Source organism: Myodes glareolus, chromosome 12, assembly GCF_982192425.1.
Source record: "Myodes glareolus chromosome 12, mMyoGla1.1, whole genome shotgun sequence".
Lineage (NCBI taxonomy): Eukaryota > Metazoa > Chordata > Mammalia > Rodentia > Cricetidae > Myodes > Myodes glareolus.
The window spans coordinates 79,174,414-79,190,080 of record NC_142037.1 but is presented as its reverse complement, the minus strand read 5'-3'; the positions used below and the strand labels follow the sequence as shown (position 1 = coordinate 79,190,080).

General features: G+C 46.5%; 1 long non-coding RNA gene across 1 annotated transcript; it reads left to right on the top strand.

The window, feature by feature from the left end:
• Positions 1-966: 966 nt before the first annotated feature.
• Positions 967-11,524, top strand: LOC146892156 (uncharacterized). Its single transcript, XR_015004734.2, has 4 exons — positions 967-1,042; positions 7,968-8,219; positions 8,549-8,688; positions 8,920-11,524. It is a non-coding gene; the product is annotated as an uncharacterized LOC146892156 (long non-coding RNA).
• The last annotated feature ends 4,143 nt before the right edge of the window (positions 11,525-15,667 follow it).

Here is a 15,667-nt window from a genome sequence, read left to right as displayed (position 1 = left end):
CGCATGTTCAAAACATTCTCAGTACCATTGTCTTCCATGTTCCTGCTATTATGGCCCACTAAGCAGTGTTTAAAGCATTCCCCTGCTTTCTTCACCTAAAGTACTAAAGTCCAAATTCCTCCAAACAAAAGCGTGGAAGTCCTATCACAGCAACATCCCAGTCCCTAGTACAACTTCTGTCTTAGTTATGGTTTCTATTGCTGTGAAGAGACAGCATGGCAACTCTTGTAAAGGAAACGATTTAACTGAGGTGGGGGCTCACAGTTTCAGAGGTCTAGCCCATCATCATGGCGGGAGCTTGTTGCTACGCCGGCAGGCGTGGTGTTGATAAGGGCCACATTGGGCAAAGTTTAGTCAAAACAAACCTCAAAGCCCACCCACAGCGACACACTTCCTCCAACAAGGCCACACCTACTTCAACAAGGCCACATCTCTTAATAGTGCCATCCCCTTTGGGGGCCATTGTCTTTCAAACATTGCACCTTGTCGTGTAGGGAAAATAAGAAGAGGGCTGGGGATATATTGCCCAGTGCTTAAGGGCTTACCTGGATGATGTTCTGGCACCCTAAGTTCAACCTCCAGCATCTCAAAAAGAACAGATAGAAACTATTGTCAAGGGAAAAAAAAGGGAATTTCAACAGATAGTGAATAAATGGATCAAAACCAGGAATAAGTATGATACTCCTGGGGAAATTCTCTTGGGAACTCTTGGGAACTCCTGCTTCAGCGGCTATGGAAAGGGAGGGGGCAAGTGTCTGTGTAGAAGGTCTCCATTCTTGTCAGCAGAGTCACAGTGTGTTTTCTGAGCTGTTTACAGGGGCCAACAGCAATGCAATGGTATTGTCGCCTGCTGCGGGAGCGCCTTCCGCTCCGTCAGCCAATAGCCGCTGAAATACCAGCCCACTGGGGTGTGGTATATTTCTCTTTTAAAAAGAGCCACAGATCTCGGCTCGGGCCTCTTGGTTCCAGCGCTTGGTCCCGGCTCCTGCTCCCGGCTCCTGCTCCAGCGACTAGGCTCCCTTCCTGACGGCTTATGATGTATGTAAGTTTTATCCCCCAAAATAAATAACCCCTTAAAACATAACTGGTGTGGGATTGATTCGCCGTTAGTCGCCTGTGCCCCTAGTGACTGTGGTGTTCCCTGCCCCCTTCCTCCTCCTCACCCAACTCCTGGCCTTCCTCCTAATTTAAAACCTTGCATTTAAGCTGCGTGTTTCCTTTCTCTTTCCGCCACTGTGCAGTCCGAGGCCTGTAACTTTCATGTGCTCCACACCATTTTCTTTGTTTCTGCACACGCCCCCCTCAATGGCGCATTCTTAGCGAGAGACAGGCTTTTTAGTGCTCTTAGTACTTTCACTTGAGAAACTCCCAGCCCTTTGATCCCGTGCTGACTGCGATGTTTGCTGTCAGCTACCTTGAGAGAGGAGCTGGTGCAGTTGGGTGCCGCTCTGTCTGCTGGGCACTTGACAGCATTATCAGACCTCTTCTACAACCAAAGGGCTCTTACAACCCAGGAACATGCAAATTTGTTCCTTTCCTGAGAAGCTGTCACAGCTGGCATTTCCCAGCTTAGCTGCAAAGAGGCAGGCGTGATAAAAGTCAGTCCCGGCAAGGGATGTAAAGTCATTGTTTTCAAGACGGTCTCTCAGAACACCTGAGCACCGGCTGCTCTCCTTACAGTTGATGGCTGTCTTGAACTTCCCTTTTCCCTTTGCGGGGCAACAATGGGCTTGCGTCCTCCTCACAGAGTGATCTGCTCATTCCAGTTGTTACCGTCTGAAAGTAAACATCTGGTGCTCTCTGGTGTTGCTGAGGCTGTTGGGTATGTCCCCAGCCATGTAGCCGCAGGAGAACACAGTCTCTTCTAGGAGCCCTAGCCAGTGGTGTTTCTCTCTCAGCAAACACCCTTCCCTACTATCCGACTTATTTTACCTTTCTCAAGACACTCAAACTAAGTGTCATTGGAAGATTCCAATGAAGGAGGCTAATCCTGTTCAACCCATCTAAACCAACACTGAATGATCTGATCTTAATTATTTCCCCATGTGAATTCTCTGAAAGACCAGGACGAGGGTTCTGGGCTCTCAAGAAGTGGTTATTTGTTTGAATCCTGTCTCGTGTCTGTGCCCAGTGCTGTATACTGACAGCGGGCAGGTGTCTGTCACGCTTGTTGACTCTGCACTGTTTAAGGGCTTCAGGAGGTGCTCCAGATCTGGCCTTAGGGGGGCACATTGTCCCAGCAGGAGACCCTGACTACTTCAGCTTCTGGGGAAGTGAAACATGTAGAGATTTTGCTTTCATTTTTTAAAAAAGAACTTTGGTGGTAAAATAATGATAATAGAAAATTTGACATTTGAACCATTTAAGAGTACAATTTAGTGGCATTAACTACACCTACACTGTTCCACAGCTATTGCCACCTCCTGGATCCAGGAGATGTTTTCATCATCCCTAACAGGAACTCTTTCTTTCGGTTGGGGGATAGTACCCAGTGCCCCAGGCACGCTGCATAAGTGCTCTGCCACCCATAAAAGCTCCCATCATTCCTAACAGGACTCTGCATTCTTTCATTCCTGAGGTGGTACCCGGTGTCCCAGGCGTGCCCTGCTACCCAGCTATGATCGCGTGGTTCCTACCTGGATCTTTGCATTCATTCATTTCCGGGAATGGTACTCAGTGCCCCAGGCATGCCCTGATACCTGGCTATGTTTGCAGGGTTCCTAACTGGATCTCTGCCTTGGTTCGTTTCCGGGAATGGCACCCAGTGCCCCAGGCATGCCCTGATACCTGGCTGTGTTTGCAGGGTTCCTAACTGGATCTCTGCGTTCGTTCATTTCCGGGAATGGCACCCAGTGCCCCAGGCGTGCTGCTATAGCACTCTGCTATTCTTGTGTGTCTCAGCCTCCAAACAGGCGCACTAGACCTGCTTTGTGCTAACTGCACTCCGCCTTCTCCAGCAGCAGCAGGCAGCCTCGGAAAAGGCATAAGAATCTACTTATCTACTAAGAACTCCCTTATCTCAAACCAGGTCCTCTGCTCCTGCCCTTGGCCACAGAGTTCCAGCTGTGGAGCTTGAAACGGAAGGCTGAGGTGGAAGAGGGGCTTCCCTGAGGCTTCTGGGAAAGATCACCAAAGCCTCAGTCTCAGCTCTGAGTGGTGGGGTGCAGAGATGGTCAGAGAGCCATCGTTCTCTGCCCCTGATGTAACCAATTTCCTTTTCCTTTCTTTCTAAAATTCAAGCCCGTGAGAGTGGAGCTGTTTCTACAGTATAAGAATTCTAACTAATAAACACACTTACTGAAGAATAGAGGTTTTGGCCTGGTTGCTTCTTTATTTCCAGACACTGTAATGCCTGACTTCAACTAAACGCAAAGGTTTTGCTGTTGTTGTTTTTAGCTATGAAGAAAGCTAAAGCCGTGTGTGAGCACAGTGTGAAGGATTTCCCTGGAGAGAGGCACAGGAGTGTGTGGCGGTTCATCCTGTGGCCTCTGGAGGCAGGCAGAGGACAGGAATTAAACTCTAGCTAAGACACTCACTGTGTCATGGTTTTAAAACCTGTATTCCTAACTGCTGTGGCTTTTCATTTCTTTTCCTACAAAAGGATAGTAATAGAACACTGTATTAGGTTAGCTGTAAACAATGGCAAAGCAAGATGTCTATCTATATCTGTCTGTCTGTCTGTCTGTCGGTCTGTCTATCTATATAAAACAAGCATAGAGACAGACAGATTTTGTTTTTCTCTCTTCTCATTCTTGAGTGCCTGGAAAGTCAAGATCCAGGGACCAGCTGGGTGACTTTCTCCTGTTTTTGTTAAAATAAGTAAGTAATCGGAAAGAAAGCCCAACAAGGCTTCTCTGCAAGTCTTTCCATTCACCCAGGTAGGAGCTGGTGACTTGCTGGCACTCAGTCCCACAGAGCTCTGATGGGTTCAGGTGGTGCCAAGATCTCCCCACTGCTGTGGAACACGGCAGAGAGAGAGGAGTAGGCAGCTCAGGGAAGCTCAGTCCCAAAGGGCACCATGACCTTTTGTTTACTGGACCGCAATCGAGAGGGTGTCCAATGCTCAGTGGGACTGAACTCTAGCCAGCTGATGTCTGTTTCATTACTGATTTCATTTACTTTTCCAGTACAGTCAAAGAAGCCCAGTTACTTATAGGAATATAGATGAGGGTTGTTAGGATTACTTATAGGAATATAGATGAGGGGTTACATATGGGAACAGACATGAGTGAAAGACAGCAGTGTTACCAAAAGCCTCCCAAGGTTGGCTAACACTTGGGAGATCGGAAAATCTAGTGCACTGTCTGACATGTCGGGGACTGTCTCTTAGCCTCCTAGAGGCAACTCAGGTGATCTCTGCTTTTTTTTTTTTTTTTTTTAAAGCCTTGACTGATCTCTCTTCCCAGAGAAATTGCCTGGAATTTTTTTTTTAATAGCAGTTATTACTGCTTGTATACTCTTGGAGAAGGAACTATCTACTAAATTCTTCAGTTTCAGGGACTGCTGAAGTCAGCGTGTTGTCTGCTTCCTGAATTGAAGAGCCTGAAAAGCTTCCCTCTCTTAAGAATATCACATTGTTCCACTCCCCTTCTTATTTTTCCTTACATTCCAACTACAACTTCCTCTCCTTCTGGTCCCTTCCCCCACACCTTCCCCTGCCCCTCCAATATGTTCCTACACACACACACACACACACACACACACACACACACACACACACAGCCAAGAATGCTCTCTTTATTGTGTTCCAGGGCAGCTTATATAGGGTCTCCTTTATTAATGGCCACACCCTAACTCTCAGCTGCAAGCCCACCAGAAACCACTCCCTGGACATCAGGAACTCCTGAGGGTTTCGTGTTCAGAACAGCTGCAAGCCCAGAAAAACAAGTTGTTTACTCTGACAGGCAGGGGTGGGGTCACAAGAAATTCATGGTCTGGGGGTCCACCATCCCCAACAAGACAACCCCTGCTCCCACTGTTAGGAGTCCCACAAGAAGACCAAGCTACACAACTGTCTCATATATGCAGAGGGCCTAGGTCAGTTCCATGCAGACTCTCTGGTTGTCACTTCAGCCTCTGAGCCCAGGTTAGTTGATTATGTGTGTTTTCCTGTGATATCCTTGACTCCCCTGGCCCCTACAATCCTTGCTCCTCATCTTCCACAGGATTCTCTGAGCTGCGCCTAGTGTTTGGCTGTGGGTCTCTGCATATGTTTCTTTCAGTTGCTGAGTGAAACATCTCTATTAAAAAAAATCCATAAGTATAGCAGAATGCCATCTTAATGAACTCCTCCATTCCTTGCCCCGGAATTTTATATAAGAGGCAACTGTCGCACAACAGGGGCCCATGGTCTCCAACTCCAACTGTGATTAGAAGCATATACCACCATGCCTGCATGACTGGCTTCCTTAAAATTGAGTTCTGGGGATCCAAGTTGTAGCCTTGAACCATTTGAGTATGTCTCCTTTCCTGTGCCCATCACCTGACAATAACCCATCAAATTATGAAACCAGCAGTTGAGTCAATCTATGGATGAGGTGAGAGACCTCATGTCACTAACCCCAATATCTTCTCTGAACATTGCTGCTTTGGGGGCCAAGTCTTTGACAAATGAGCTTTGGTAAACATTTCAGATCCAAACGATAGCATCCCTTGATATTTAAGAGAGAAACTAATACAAAATGAAGCAAAAACAAATAAGTAGACAAAAAGAAAGATAAATAATAAAGGTAAGTTTCACACTTTGGACATTTAGGACAAATAAAAACATCAAGTAGGGGTAGATTTGGGACCAATGGAACAGAAGCAGAATAATTATTGTGGTAGGTTAGCATGTAACTGGCTTTCACAATCTTATAGGGAGTGCCACCATTAGGAGGCGTGGCTTTGTTGGAGTGGGTGTGGCCTTGTTAGAGGAAGTGTGTCACTGTGGGGTGGGCTTTGAGGTTTCTTATGCTCGAGATACAGCCCTGTGTCTCAGTTGACTTCCTGTTGCCTGCAAGATACCAGACTCAGCTACTCCAGTACTCCACATCTGCCTGCACACCATCACACTCCTCGTCATGACGATAAAGGACCGAACCTCGAATTAAATGTTTCCTTATAAGAGTTGCCATGGTCATGGTGTTTCCCACAGCAGTAAAAACCCTAAGACAACTGTAGAAGAAACAACAAAAGCACATTGTGGGATCTTGAAAATATATCATCAGAAATTGTGCCAAAGTGATGCAGTGTCATTAAGAGTTTTAGTTTTCTGAAGCTCCGAGAAATACCTAGCTATTGTGTCTATTGTTCTTTTTAAAAATAATACCATGGTGGGATGTCCCGGGCAGCTCGCAGAGCAGCTGCAAGTGGCAGCGCCATGCAACCGGGGGAGTCAAGGTCCCCGGGCGAGCGGCATAGTCAAGCGGCTGGATGCGATGGACGGCAGAGTAAATGGACATAAGGCTATACATAAAGCTAGACATTTATTACTTAAAGAAAGGAAAACATAGACAAACATAGAGAGAACAAAGACACACACACACACACACACACACACACACACACACGCATGTACCCACATACATGCAAGAGAAGATGGCTGCGGGGGAAGTCCAAAGTGGCTGGGGTGGGCGTGGTTAGTTCTTAAAGTGGCAGGAGAAGACTAACAGTGTCTTTATCTCCATCTTATTTGGATAGTTACTATCATTGGGGAATTATAGTCAATCACTCTTGTGTACCTGTTTTTTGTTTTCTTTTTGTTTTGTTTTGTTTTTTCAAGACAGGGTTTCTCTGTAGCTTTGCAGCCTGTCCTGGAACTAGCTTTTGTAGACCAGACTGTTCTCGAACTCATGAAGATCTGCCTGCCTCTGCCTCCCGAGTGCTGGAATTAAAGGTGTGTGCCACCACTGCCCGGCTGTACCTGGTATTTTACTAAGACTAATTATTATTGTTGTTGTTATCATTGTTCTGTGTGTTGTATGTATGTAGATGTGGTAGACCATACACATGTGAAAACCATAGGTTGCTAATACTCTCACTAAGCCTGGAACTCACCTTTTGGCTAGACTAGTGGGCCAGCAAATCTCAGGGTCTGCCTGTCTCCATCGTCCTGGTACCCTGTGGCCCACCCTGGATGTGGGTGCTGGAGATCTGAACTGTCTTGCCTAGCAAGCAGCATAACCACAGAGCAGTCTCCATAGCCTTTGGATGAGGCTAATTTTAACCTGTGATTCCCAATCTGAGCTTTCCACTACCAATCATCACGCTACAAAGATCAGAATAATGTTTGGTTGAAACTGAGCAGAGCAAACATACCCTACTCAGACATTATTCATGCACCAGAGAAAAGTTGAGAAAACTCAAGCAGGTATGGGCTGTCCCCATCATCAGTCATTAGCAATACTAATCGAACACTTGGAAGCCAGGCTCCTGGCCCCAATTAAAAAGTCTATTTTCAAAAGCAATCTGCAGCCATAAGGTCTAAATACGACATCTTCCTTTTTCCAGTTAATTAATAGATGACCCGTTTGCTATGTTAGTAGGACACCTGGAACTTCTTTCTTAGCTTTCGCCTTGAATTAGCCAAAACCACCTGGGGTTTATGTGCTCTCCAGTGTGACTTCCACTTCTAGAATAAAACCACCAGCAAGTTATGATTCTGCTCTTGCTGTTTCTCCTCATCATGGGAAGGTGTGGATATTGAGAAATGGTTGTAAACAGTGCCATAGGCTGCACGGCTTCACTCTGTCCCGGAAAGACCCAGGCACAGTTGTCTACCTCTGCCTCTTGAGATGGCGGATGGTGGGCAATGATGTACAGCTGTATGAAGATAGAACACTCAGAACAATGCCTGGAATATACAAGGCACTTAGCAAATATTAAATAAGTCATCAATCTCTGCTTTGACTACAGGCCTCATTCTGACGGGCAGGTCAGTGTTCCAGTTAGGGGCATTTACAGCTGACGTCTTCTCGCCCCAGCAGCATGCATCACACCCTCCGGTACTGTGCGGGACCCCAGCAGCATGCACCACACCCTCCGGTACTGTGCGTGACCCCAGCAGCGTACACCACACCCTCCGGTACTGTGCGGGACCCCAGCAGCCTGCATTACACGCTCTGTGCAGGCCAGAGGAGGAGCAGAAGCTTCTCAGTTAACTCCAGCTTGGTTTCTTAATGTCCTGTGGCCAAATGTGCGGTGTCTTCAACAACAGTCTTGTGATCAAGTTCTGGCAGGTAAGCAAGATTGAAACAAATGCTTTCTGGAACCCACGTATAGAATAAGGGTTTCACGAGGCTGCAGTCAAGGTCTCAGTGAGCGGTGGGGTCTTATTTGAGTCAGGGCAGGGAGTTCACACGGTTATTGGCAGTAGTGGGTTTCCCTGTCCTGTCGGTCCCAGGGCTGCAGGTCCTGCCGGCGTTCTCTGGTTATAATCCTCTGTTCCTCCCTATCTGACCTTTAGCAACAGGACTACAAGTCAGCAGTGAGGAGAAACTTGAGTGACAGGCACGGCTATCTTCCGTAAAATAATTTCATGCATGTGATGTGCCTTTTGCTTTCACAGATTTCAATTGGTTAGAAGCAAATTATGGGTTACTCCACCCCTTGAATGGAGAGAGGGCCCGGCCAGCAGAGGGCAGACCAGAGGGACCACTTGAGAGTCTGTCCTCCGCCACCAGCACTGATGAACAGCTGCAGCCCGCTGTAAGCAGAAGATGCACACAAGGTTTTGGGGTAAATGGTGGTTTGAGTGAGCAATGTGCCCCCCCCCCCCCCGCAATGCTCATGTATTTGAACACTTGGTCCCCAGCTGGTGGCACTATCTGGGAAGGACAGAAACTCTTTGGGAGGTGGAGCCTTGCTGGAGGGCTTGGATGGGGGTGTGGGGTCTGAGGACTTAGAGCCTCACCACACTTTCTGTTTTTTTCCTCTCAGCTTTTGTGTGGGAACGGAAATGGGAGCTGCCAGTCGGTTGCTCCTGCCACCAGGCTTTCCTTGCCTGTCACCATGCCTTCTCCCCGACCTGATGTACTTTGTCATTTCGGAACCGCGAGCCCAATAAACCCTTTCTTCCTTCAGTTGCTTGTGTCAAGGCCACACGGCCTGCGACCAATTACTAACCATTTCCGGCCCCTGGCTGCTGCCTCTTCCTTTTGTTCGCCCTCAGAACCTTCTACTGATGCTTCCGTCCCTCCAGGCTGCTCTCCCCTGAGGATCTGTATTCAGAGTTTCTAGCCATTTCTTCCTCTCATTTTTCTGAAGTTTCAACTCTCAGCCTCACCTTGAGGGTTCAGAGAGCAGCACTTCCCAGCCTCGCTCATTCCCAAGCCTCCCCCTGCTGCTGATGCTGGCGTGGGCTCTTTTCCTTCCTTTTCTTGTCCTGTTGGCTCCCTCTTCTAGCTCTGAGCATCTTCCCACCTGATACCCTGGAGATTTTCTTTTTTTTCCCCCAGACATTCCCCGTGGGCGCCATTGATTTTAAAAAAAATCCTGCTGAAGCTCATCTCTTTGTAAAGATGTGTATTTCATACAGCCGAGCTTCCCTGCGTGCCTCTGCACTCAAATTCAGAACTTAGCTTGTAACAGATAAGTGTGTGCATATATATACGCTCATGTACCAGTGATGCTGGAGACTGAGCCCAGGGTCTCAGGCCTGAGGCGGATCCTCTACCCCTCATCTATCCTTCAGTTCTCAGTGTGCTTTTCAGTGATTTCCTCCAGTTTACTCAGCTAAATCCAAGTGAAGGTCCAGAGGTTCTTTTTCGATAACTGTCAAATACCAAGGCTGAATGATGCCACCACTATTAAAGGTCTCGTTGTCATCTAGGCAGAGGACACTTACTTTGAAAACGTCCTTACTTAGATGGGCGAGTGTTTTCTCTAAGTAATCCTAGAAGTCACTTATGAGTTCCAGGTGGACAGCTCACCCAGTGGGGGCTGGGTGTCAGGGTCACTTTCACAGATGTGCGACCTATGTGGTCACACTGTGGTTCACATAGGGCTAATGTCCTCCAGGAGCCCGTGGGTTATTGATACAGTTGGAAGTTGGAAGGACCTTTAGGAGGTAGGGCTTAATGGAAGGTCTGTGGGTGATTTCGTTCACGCCTTCCACGGAGACTGCAGGGTTAGAGCTACGCGGTCTCTCCCGGTGCTCTGGTTCAAGCTGTACGCACTTACGTATGGATGCTCACATTCCTGCTCTCCGACACCTCCATCAGAGGCCTGGTTTGTAGAGCTGAACCTCTGGTGAGCCAAATGGACCCTTTCCCTTAGATGTATTTTTCTGTAGTACCATGAAGTTGACTAGTATAATTCTCTGGGTGTCTCATGCTCAGAAGGGACTTATATTACCACTCTGTCACCACCATCTCAAAATTCTGTCTTTAAATTTGCATTTTAATACAAAGTCTTATGGGACAATATAATCCTTGAACAGAAAAAAACTTTAGAATATGCATGTCTATTGTTCCTTGTGTGACGTTATCAGTGCTCCCATGAAATCTGGAGTCTCAGTGAGCATATTCTTCCTGCAAAGAGAAGGTAGAGCAGCCAGTGCCCCCAGGGCCATGCTTCCATTTGATTGAGGAGTTGCCTGCACCTCGGGAAGACAGCAGCAATGTTATAAATGCAGCAACTCGCCAGGCAAGCTACTGTGTCTCTTATTCACACCGTTTCCCCATTAGTCCGGAACTTCCTCTCAAAATGATGACCTAGCAGCAAAGACCACAGGAGACACCTGTGGCTCCTCTTCCTTTCAGTTTGTCCTTTCTCACCCGAAGCTGAAGGTAGGGATGAAATAAAAGCTGCCTAGCCTGTCTTGTGCAGTGTTACATGGCTCTGGCTGGAACAGGATACAGATGCGCGGACAAGCTGTGGAATCCAGGCTGTACAGTTTCAGTCATCCTCTCATAAATTCGATGCCACTATGTTTTCATGTGAAGCTGGCAGTACGCAACAGAAACATGACAATTGAATTCCTCCCAGTATTTTATTTGCTCATATACTTCCTTAAATAGCACATTAATAATCAAATGTATGAGAGAGAGTACAGAAAAATGGTGAAAAGTCTCATCATAGCTGTGTAAATACATATATATTGTATACAAATCCTGTCCAAAAGCTCTGTAACACCCCTGTCTGAAGGATATTTTCTCTGTAGGACACACTAAAGATTTCTTTGCATTTAGGGACAAAGGACAGTGATCCAGAATTATGCTGTGAGCAGTTTGCTGGCTCATGGGACAGCAACATCTCTGGCGAGAAGTATGAAAAAATGAGCCAAAGATTGCGAAACGGACAGGAGAAAGGACACTTGTTCCGGGGGAGCATCGAGAGCTGCTGCGTAAACTCAGTGGGGGCAAGACCATCGGGAGGGTTGGGTCTTTGATGCTACACCTTGGGCAAACCTGTGGGTGATGGAAGGTACTGCATCTTCCAAATACATTACAACGAATAGGTGAATTTTCATGTATGGAATCTGTGAATACAGACTATGCTGTATACCAAGAAGAAACAAAACAAAGAAACAATTGTCACTTAATTTTAGTACTTAATGTGTTGTTTCAGACTACCAAAGTTTGGTCTGAAAATTAATAACCATCTGCGAACAGATGGCACAAGACATACTTATTCCATAGACTCCTCATCGGAGTCTACGAAAGAGGAAAACCCCCTTTATTCTGCTGAGTTCAGTCACCAAGACTTGCAAATTAGACTGATAAAAGTCAAGTTTGAAAGGGCGAAGAGGAGAGTGCAATCACACACGTAAGCGCCCACTCGGGAGAACTTGCACACTCTCCCAGAGAGCCATGAAGCAGGCCCGGGGTGGGGGTGCTGTCTGTGAGCGCAGGAAGAGGCTTGGGCTCTTAGGGAAATTGTGAGAAGGTGATTGGCATGTAAGATAACAAAAGCTTGTTGTTCCTTAGGTTGCACAGATAAGAGTGTTGTTTCTCAGGAGGCAGAGCAGACAACTTTACAAACGGAAACACATTTATAATGGAGACACAGATGACAGATTTTCATTAGAAACAGGGAGGCAGGAGAGTCCCAATCCTCAGGTACCCTGTGGGATGTGCATTCTGAGCTCCTGCAGGTGAAATGGATGCTCAGACAGAGGAGTAAAGGTTAATGCTGTCTGCGTGGAAGAGCGTGAAGTCAACTGCCTGACAGTCAGTCCAGACTGTTATCACATCCTCTGACATGTTGATAGCCACTAAGGCATGAAGACAGTTTCCGCAGGATTGGGGATCATACAGCAATGCAAAACACAGTTCTAGAATTTGTTGACTCCAAATTTGAATAAACAGGGTAGGAAAAACTGAGTCCAGGTTGCGGCTCGATTGGCACAGTTCAGCTGAGAGGCTTATCCGCTCGGTTTCTCACTCTTGTCCTTGCTGATGCGTAGCCCAAAAATCAGGTTTAGAGGCTGGAGGTGTGCGCCCCACACCCAGACTTTATTGTTGTATTCCAATTAGGATTTCAAGTGACAGGTTTCCTATGTCCTACTTACATTATTTTTGTTGGCCCTCCTCCTTGCTGTCCTCCATCCCCCCTCTTCTTCTATCTTGTACCCTGCCGTTCCCAGCACACCCCTTTCCACGTCAGACCTGTGTACCCACTTCCCCCACCACGGTTCCCTTCTAGTTTTATGACCTCTGCTTACGTTCACCCCTACAGAACAAGACACACATGGATTAGAGGCTGTGGTCATAGAGATCTCTTGATAAGCCAACTGGTTCCATCCAGATTGACATCCGATGTCTTAGGACTTAATTTATCTTCATCTTTCTGACTTTTTCCTGGCAATGATGTCAAATCCCCCTTATATATCTCTTACTGTTTAATTAAGAAATGTCCCAGCATTTTCTTTCTGTTACTTTTGAGCGGATTAGGAAGCAAAAGACGTTTAACAGATGCTAAGGATTTTTTTCCAATGATTGAAGGATTAGGAGAATGCCTCTTTTAGAGATTCTGGGTGTTTCCTGGCAGTATCAGCGGGAGTTGAAAAGAATTTAATAACTGATAACTTAGTGAGAGCCAGGAAGCTTTGAAAATGAACCTTGGCTCCAAAGAGTTATTGCAGATTAAAATATATTCTTATCCTTTATGATCGTATCAGTCAGCGTAGGCTAGCAGAACCGAAATACTCTTGTCTTATACTTGGTAACAAAAAGTACCTGTTCATTAAGACGTCTGGACCAGCAGGAAGACAGGCATGACCTGCTTCCCCTCCAAAGGCAGACACTGTGTTGTCAACCTTGTAGGTGAAAAGGCAGGGCTAAAACAATCCAAGTTTGGGATAGGGTAATTACTGGCACCATCTGGTAGCGTGTTCTTTGTGTGAACTCAACCTCTCCTGCGTCTTAAGTGCTCGCAGGGTGTCTCACGAAGCCACCTAATAAAAGATTACTTTTAAATTGCTACCTTGAAAGCATTTTAAGACTGCCTTTGTCAAATAATACAACATTGCATCTGGTAAGACTGCCGTCCTTGTGAAGCAAATCTTCTAATAGTATTTAGTAAGTACTTTTGGAAGGTGCCTAACCGCTGATGTGAGCTGGTGCTAATAGAGAGTCATTAGGCAGCTGTCTTCAATATTTGTGGGAAAGGCCCGTTCAGCAAGAAACACGTCATTGATTAAAGCAAACACAAAGCACAACATCTCAGTCTCATTCCATTCTCTCTGGGTGAGAACCGTGCTTTTACAATCAGCAACTTGGTGAACTCTGAACATCATTTGGCCAGGGCATGCAACATAGCAGCCCAAAAGATCCTATGGGGGGCAATGACATTTACTTTAACAAGCTTGGCTTAGGAGATTGCCGCATTGGGTTGATAAAGTCTCAGGCGGGAGGTGGAAGGAAAGCATCCTTGTAGCCCTGGAGGGTACGGGGGCGTGTTAGACACCTTCTCATCCCTGTCACTGAACATCAGCTTACTCTTTTCTCTCTCTGTGCCTTGCCAGTCCATCCCAGTCCAACAGCCCCACAATGCTGGGCAGGAACAGCCTAGCGGTCAAGGAAGGTGTTGCTGACACTTTGATCACGGGGTGTGGTCTGTGGGGGTAATAGACAGGGAACATGTCATGAGAGAGTTACAATTCAGCCAAGAGGTTGGGTGAGCTCATTCACAGCCAACACAAAGCCACGGTGGCATTTCTAGACCTTAACCTGGGATGGAGCCTCGCTAGTCAGTGGGGTACCCTGTGTGTTTCACAGAGCATGGGGAATAGAGGTTAAAACCTTATTTCCATGCTCCACAGATATTATTTATTTATTTAGGTTTTTTGAGACAGGGTTTCTCTGTGTAACAGCGCTAGCTGTCCTGGAACTAGCTCTTGTAGAGCAGGCTGGCCTCGAACTCACAGAGATCCGCATGTCTCTGCCTCCCAAGTGCTGGGATTAAAGGTGTGCGTCACTGCTGCTCGACTCCACAGATATTTATGTACACACATATGTGTCTCTGGGTGCCTCCTTCCAGAAGACAGTAGCCTCCTCAGACCCCAGGGCGTGGACTGGAAACATTTTTTTTTTAACCTTCTAAGCATGTTAAAGCACATTTGTGAAAGACATGGCTGCTGATAGTTTCTCATCTGCCTCATCCGCAGTAGAACCTACAAGGGAGACAGACCACTGTTTCCAAAGTAGACTTCCTCCTCCCTTTGTGCTTCCTCCCAGCAGGCTGAGGGCGCGCTCTGTTTCCACTCAGAGAATGCCCCTCCCTGGGGAACATGTCTGCTTCCAGCTCCACTGACTTTATCGTCTTTTGGGTGCCAATCTTTCACTACTTGGGACTTGAGTAAGAAATTCAGCATATCTGTACCTTAGTTTCCTCATCTAATTAGAACAATAATAGCTATCCTTTCTTGTTGTTCTCACAATGTTCTATTTTTACATTTATATTTATTTATTGAAACAAAGTCTCACTATGTAGCCCTGCTTAGCCTGGAACTTACTATCTAGACCAGATGTATTGGTCAGAGCTTTCTAGAGGAACAGGATTTATAGAATGAATACATAGATACACCCCCCCACACACACGATTTATTGGAATGGATTACAAGCTATGATCCACATAGTCCAACAATGGCTGTCTACCACTGGCAAGTTCAAGAATCCAGTAGCTGTTCTGCTCATGAGGCTAGACGTCTTATCTGATTGTAGGTTCCGATGCCAGTGAATGAATAGACTTGGCGGTGAGGGTGAACGGTCAGAGAGGAGAGAGCTTCCTTTCCCCATGTTCTATAGGCTTCCAGCAGAAGGTGTAACCCAGATTAAAGGTGGATCTTACCACCTCAAAAGATCTGGATTAAAGGTGGATCTCATCTCAGAAGATTTGGACTAGGAGTGGGTCTTCCCACTTCAAATGATTTAATTAAGAAGAAAAAAAATCCCTTACCAGCGTGCTGAACTGCTTCGATTTTAGTTAATTCCAGATGCAGTCAGGTTGACAACCAAGAATAACCACCACACTGTGGCTTCAAACTCACAGAGATCCTCCTGTCTCTGCCTCCTGAGTGGTGGGATTCGAAACATGCATCCTCGCACCCGGTGAGTGTTCTGTTTTTAGAACAAGATGAACTAATTCATATATGGGAAACACTGAGCACAGGTCCCAGGCATTGTTATTGTGGTGTTGCTTACACTATTTTTTAGTATTTGTTACTGTTTTCTCTTTGATGAGA